This window comes from Miscanthus floridulus, chromosome 1, assembly GCF_019320115.1.
Source record: "Miscanthus floridulus cultivar M001 chromosome 1, ASM1932011v1, whole genome shotgun sequence".
NCBI classification, from domain to species: domain Eukaryota; kingdom Viridiplantae; phylum Streptophyta; class Magnoliopsida; order Poales; family Poaceae; genus Miscanthus; species Miscanthus floridulus.
This window is the reverse complement of record NC_089580.1, coordinates 178,190,533-178,196,709: the sequence shown is the minus strand read 5'-3', so window position 1 is coordinate 178,196,709 and position 6,177 is coordinate 178,190,533.

Here is a 6,177-nt window from a genome sequence, read left to right as displayed (position 1 = left end):
GGCATGGACTGGACTGGAGTAGCACTCCGTTAATCTGGGCTCCGGCTCATCATAAACAAGTACGTACGGCAGCTCACTTGCGCGTCACCAGCGGAACCACTTGTGCGGCCGTGAGTGGCACGCACAGAAAGATTCGGCGTCAGGTGGGTATCGGAAGCAGTCACAGCCGGAGAGCCAGCCGTCTATCCTTTCTCGGGGGGAGCAAAAAGAATTCGCGAAAGCCGAGCCCCGAGATTCCCTAGCATCCCGTACGCGCATCGACACAGCCTCCCCCATCCTGTGCCGTCGAGGCTTTCCTGCTGCTGCTGGGCGCTGGCACTACTACTGTACTGAGCAGTAGGTGTATTCCGTACCAGAAGGATCTCTGTTTGCTTAGCTTATAAATCATATTTTTTTAATCAATAAATATTATTTTTCTCTCACACCAAATTAATCAATAGTATTTTTAGCCATGGCTTTACAGTAGTGAACGTGGCTCTTGTCCTCGTATTCTTTTCACTGCTAGTGTACCGGTCACCTGAGCGGCTGAGCCCCACTTCAAAAGATAATCCACCTGACCTGACCCTGTTTGTGTTTGTGTTTGGGCTTGGCTGTTTGTTGTTGTATGCAGCGGCAGAACCATGAGCCATGCATCTGTTTCGAACAGAACAAAAACTTGATTGGACAAAAGAAATCGCGGTCCAGCACCTAATACTCCCTCTCCTAGGAATCTTGCTGATCCGTGTAAAACTTTGTGCGCTACTTTTGTGCTACTGTGGTGCTATTTCTTTTTTCGAGCAAAATATGGTGCTTTTTCCATTCAGCCTGTTCACTTATTGGTTTTAGCCGGGGCTTATCAGTCAGCCAACGATGTTTTCCTCTTACAACAAACCAGCAACAGCCGAGTTTATCAGCCCAGAAACTAACCAACGAACAGACCGATTGACTGAGCAACCTGGCACACATATCGAGTTGTTGCTCAGCACGTTACCTTGATGGTAACATCAAACAAATAAAGCAGTTAGACGAGTGATTTGTGTCGCATAATTGCTTGGCATACCCATTCAGATCGTAGTTCTTTGTAAAATCTCAAGGGCTTGTTTCAGTCGAGGAAATCTCACTTTCTATCTTTGGAGCCTCACTTTCGGTTGCTGGAAAAACATGGCCTGAAGTCATGCATTATACTTTCTCAATTGCCTATAAAAAAATCAAAGGAAAGAAACCCTGGTGGAGTTGCTTCACAATGCATAAAAAGTTTCTTTCGGTTGCTGGATGCCTTGTTCATCAGTTCTGGTTGGGACTAAACGGAGTTTTCCATCTTGGGGACTGAATCAGGTACTCCACTTCACGGTAGCCGTGGGGTAGGGTATGAATGAATGAATACATGAATCCTACGCCTAGATGATATTATCAAATTGCAACATTTGAGGTGGACAGTGCGGAGTCCCCAGGAATAGAGGTCTTTATAGATACTATTGCACAGTAATGTATTATTTTGTAACAAGTAGACCATGCTCGATTCATCAACCAGCAAGTAATTGCAAATTTTTGCAATCTGGACACTGTAGCACGTTTCGTTTGTATTTGACAAACTTTGTCCGATCATGGACTAACTAGGCTCAAAAGATTCGTCTCGTGATTTACAACCAAACTGTACAATTAGTTATTTTTTTTACCTACATTTAATGCTCTATGCATACGTCCAAAAATTGATGTAATGGAGAGAGTGAAAAAACTTAGAATTTGGTGGTGATCTAAACAAGCCCTAGCTCGCCAAGTGCCAGGAGAACTCCGCGTGATTCGCTCATCATGCCGTGTCCTGGCCTACTGGCTGTGGTGCCAGCATCCCAGCCTAGTCCCTGGCTAGTAGCACTACACACATCTGGGCCTCTCGACTCTCGCTGGCTTGAGAATTTTTTACACCCCGCCCGGCCGTGTGTTGCACTTGCACAGGCCGAGCAGTTCAGTCCCGTCACATGCAGCGCTTGTCAGTTATCACGCACGCCGTCATCTCAAACCTTGACCCCGATCATGGACGCGCAGTCATTGAGCGATGGTCTGCGCCTCCTGTCCCTGGTGGGCGTCGTGTGACCTTGTGGCCGCGCCTTGCGCCCAGCCCCCCAGGTGCTGGAAGCTCTTTATTTTCCTTTGAAGGCGACGGTCATGTTTGCTCGGCTCCAGCAGTGACAAATCTCATAATCATATTTGATAATTTGCGAGGCCCAAACCATAATGCCCGTCATTTTCCACGCACACACAAACTGATTTTCCATTGTAGCAACGCATTGGCTGGCGCGTGCGTGCGTGCTTTCATCTTATCTTATAATAATGTTATAACATGTCCGTAGAGTTGAGAGAGCTTCTGACAGCAACAAGTTAAGAGTTGGTAGGAAAGAATGCTAATTCCTGTATCCGTGATGGAATTTTTGCTAGCTAAAAGAAAATACTAGTCATGAACCATAAGACTTCTAGTCATAGCTACTCACTTGAGATACATATATAGCTGTCAGCTATTTTAAAGCTCAAACATGTTTTGCCCACGTTGGGAGGTTCTTTCCCTTTTCTTTCTATAATAAGGATCTGTTTAGATTCAAACAACAAATTGTTAGAGGAGACCAGCTAATAGTTTTTTATTAGCGGGCTATTAACTAACAACTAACTGTTAGAGGAAATCAGCTAATAGTTTTTTTATTAGCGGCCTATTAACTAACATATTAGCTTAGCTCTATTTGGATCCTCTAGGTAATAGTTAGTAGTACTTAGCTAAATAGTAAACCAGCTAATAGTTTTTTAATTAGCGGGCTATTAACTAACAACTAACTATTGGAGGAAACCAGCTAATAGTTTTTTTATTAGCGGCCTGTTAACTAACATATTAGCTTACCTCTATTTGGATCCTCTAGGTAATAGTTAGTAGTATTTAGCTAAATATTAACTAACATATTAACACTAGTTAATAATTTGCATTGACTATAAATAATTTATTTAGTACCAGCTAATATTTTTTATTAGCTAAATAATTTATTTTGAGCTATTAGTTAGACTATAGGTTAGCTAGGGTGTTTAGATCCATCAGAGCTACTTTTAACGGCTAACAATTAGCTTATAGGATACAAACAAAACCTAACTCATACGATCGAGAGTATCGTGCACATGTTTATAAGCTACTAGTAGACGTGGCAAGTGGACACCACTTGCAACCAAAAGAGATATAATGATGTTAATAATTTTCAGTCCCCAAAGGATTAGAGATGATTTAGGGCAAATGGTCGTTTCAGATTGTTATTATTTTATATTTCATAAATGTTCTCAATCAATATAATAAGCTCGGCCACTTGAGCTGGTTGTATTGTCTTGTCAAATATAATAATTGCTCTAGAATTTTAGCTTCACCCCGCGAAGTCATGACATAGACTAGTACTTTGACTAACATGAAAGGGAAAATAGGTATCCATCACTATCCTAAGTCAAGGGTCCTCGAGCTAGCAGCTTCACTTGTTCCTCTAATTGGAGAGTAATAGAATTGCTAGCGATAGTTAAGCCGCTTTCGTTGCGTCAATAAGACAGGGTGATCTCTTAGAATATGGAATAAATGTGGTCACTCAAATTTGGACTAAAATAGATGCCTGGGCAAGATACAAATGAAAAGAAAAAAACATAGCATCGATGGACCAAAGTCCAAAGGCTCAATGCAATCGAGTGTTGCTCCTATTTGGTTCGATAATGGACTTTGCAAAATTTTAATAAACCATTGTAAAATAAAAAGCGTGCCTATGTTTATATACCATGTATATGTATATAAGCACCCATATTTACATTTGAAATGATTTACATTACAATCAGACCGAACCTTAGGACTCATCTATAAGACTAGCACTTCAAGAAATTTTAACTTTCCAATTTCGCCAATTTCGAGTTACAAAGCAGTCACAGCGGATTGGTCAAGAAACAATACTTTAGGCTCCCCCCCCCCACCCACCCGCGTCACTCCTCCTAGAGCGGCTCAAGCGGACCTCCATACCCTAGCGCCGCCGCCCCTCCACCTCCCCTGCCTTGCTGCTGCCTGTGCAGGTCGCCGGAGGTCCGGGCGAATGCGAGGAAGGAGGTGGCGGGGCTCTCTCCCGCGTGGTTAAGGTCGCGGCTTCCTCAGATGTCGTTGGTGGCGGCGCTCTCATCTTCGTCGGGCGGATCTGCCTCCCCCACCCCGATCGGAGCTTCATTGGACCACTGGATCCGGTGGGTTGGAACCCATTTCCGGGCATCCTGGCTAGGATTGCGGCGATGGATCTTGTGGCTTAACCATGGGGTGGTAGTGGCTCAGAGGCCGCGCGTAGCGCGGAGTCGCGCGGTGGTGGTACGGCCGGCGGCGCGTGATGTGTGGCCGATGATACGGATGGATGGGCTACGGTGGCGCGTGATGTGTCGGCCGTACCACCACCGCGTGATGGTGTGCCCAAGGTCCCAGTGCCTTTGTTGTGGTCTGGCTCAGATCCTGGAAGGGCTAGGGAGTGGGTGTGTAGACGGTAACAGATCGGTGCGGGGGCTGCCGGAGGCTCTATGCGGTGTGGGTTGATGTGGGGTGAGCTCGCCAGGGGTTGGGACGTTGGTGGGTTGGACGACTGTGCTTCTTCGGATCCCGACTCTTTTCTCCCCGTCGTCTGCCTTCCTCCTTGCTCGGGCTGACTTTCCGTGGTGGAGCTGGGCGGTTCAGCCTGCGGGGGGTGAACTCTCCGACGGGCTTCTCTCAGCGCTTCTTCTGGCCGGTGTTCCTAGGGGCGGCAGCCGGGCGGAGCGGCTGCTGACCTCTCGCCGCATCCTACCTCCCTGGTAGGGTTGGATCTCCGACGACTTAGGTGTGGAGGTTGCATGCGGTTGGGGCGAAAGCTTGGACTACGATGTCTACGGCGTCGTTCCCCTCTTGGAGCATCATTTTCTACATCTCCTCCTACCGTACTGGATTTTACAGGTAAAAACCTTTTCTTATCGGGCTAGCTTGTCGATGGTCTGTTTCCTTCTTGAAGGCTCTGCAAGGCTATCCAGTTTTCACTGTTGATCTATTGTCGTCTTCCATAGTGCTTCTCCAAGGTGGTGGTGCTCGGTGCTCCAAGTCATTTTTGCTAGTTTCTTTCTTAGTTGGAGTTGTGCTTCTATTGGTTAGATATTCGAGTTGCTAGTAGGGTCGTTTTTTTTACTAAGTTGGCTAAAGGTTGAGCATGTAGTCGAGTGGTGCACTCTCCCAATTGGTGGTTTTTGGACCCGGTTTCTACTCAAAAAACTAGGCTAACACTTGTTTTTTATTTTCTTCGTTTGATATAAATCACGGCAAAGCTTTTGCCGCCCCTTCTAAAAAAATCGAGTTACAAGGAAGTTGTGTGTATGGGTGTACTCACTTTGTACAGAGCTCATCCCTGACGCGAGCGTGTCTCTATAGATACTGTACTGGCACATAGTTTCTTCTTCCTCATCTCTTTTTCTTCCACAACTGCCCCCGCCCTCACTCGCCTTGTCCGTCGGCCCGGCCACCGGCGACCTCGCCACCCGCTGCCCATCCCACAATTCCTTCTCCGCCCTTCCCTAATTCCAGTCGGCTACATACCTACATCTTTGGCGACTCCTCATCCTCGCCGTCGGCTTCACACAAGCGTCTATCCTCCGTTGCCCACTTGGTGGCCCCCACGCCTCACTCGCTGCCCTTCAAACGGGCCTCTCCCTTCTAAGTCATCTTCAATGGAGCAGCCCCCCCCCCCCCCTCCAAAAAAAATCCTAAAAATCCTACCGCCGTTGCCTCGTCCATCGTCCCCACCTACGGTGACCCCGCTATCGACCGCCCTCATCCCTCTCTAATCTGGACGTGCAAATTTCAAATTCCAAAACGCCACCTTCGTAAATCAACATCCTAAGAATGGGCAAGCACAAAAGGAAACTTCAAGCAATGGCCCAACGGCCCCAATCAAAGCAATGCTACCAGTATTCCTCACCAACTTTAGCTGAGGCAATCCAGCAAGAGTCCTGATCGGTAGAAAGTTGCAAAAGATGGAAAGCTCAAGACCATCAGCACGTTCGTTTCGGTTTATTCGCTCGTATCTGGCTTATAATCCACGGTTTAAACAGTATTTTTCTCTCACACCGAATCAGCCAGCAGTACTTTCGGCCATGGCTTATAAAAAAAAACGAACTGGCTGCGTGTACGGGATCTTC